Raw genomic sequence first — 594 nt, forward strand, 5'->3', positions numbered from 1 at the left:
CTAGAGCCATTGGAGCCTATGATCAACCTCACATTCATGGTCATAGGATGGGAATCAGATCACCAGCTGTGGAGAACAACAACTTTGAGATCAAGTCAGGGCTGCGCAACACCATAGAGAACAACAAGTATCATGGCCTTGCTGCTGAAGATCCATTTGATCACTTGGACAAGTTTGATAAGTATTGTGGCTTGTCCAAGACCAAATGGGTTTCTGTAGATGCCTTCAAGCTCAAGTTGTTCCCCTTTTCTTTGGGAGACAAAGCACACCAATGGGAGAAGACTCTTCCAAGTGATTCTATCACAACTTGGAATGAGTGCAAAAGGGCATTCCTAGAGAAGTTCTTCTCTATCTCAAGGACGGCCAAGATGAGGAATGAGATCTCTAGCTTTCAGCAGAAGAACCTAAAGGGCTTTAGTGAAGCTTGGGAGAGGTTCAAGGGCTATTGGTCTCAATGCCCACATCATGGCTTCACCAAGGAGAGTTTGCTCAGTACCTTCTACAGAGGTGCTCTTCCAAAGTTCAGGAGCAGATTAGACACAGCCAACAATGGTTTCTTCTTGGGTAGAACTGAAGAGGATGCAGAAGAGCTGG

The 594-nt window shown here is 45.6% G+C and overlaps 1 protein-coding gene across 1 annotated transcript in view; it reads left to right on the forward strand.

The window, feature by feature from the left end:
- Positions 1–594, forward strand: part of LOC106335669 (probable inactive serine/threonine-protein kinase fnkC) — a 72,210-nt gene that overhangs the window by 61,318 nt on the left and 10,298 nt on the right. The gene's annotated exons all lie outside the window — the stretch shown is intronic.

The sequence above is a fragment of the Brassica oleracea genome, chromosome C3 (assembly GCF_000695525.1).
Source record: "Brassica oleracea var. oleracea cultivar TO1000 chromosome C3, BOL, whole genome shotgun sequence".
In the NCBI taxonomy this organism is placed as follows: domain Eukaryota; kingdom Viridiplantae; phylum Streptophyta; class Magnoliopsida; order Brassicales; family Brassicaceae; genus Brassica; species Brassica oleracea.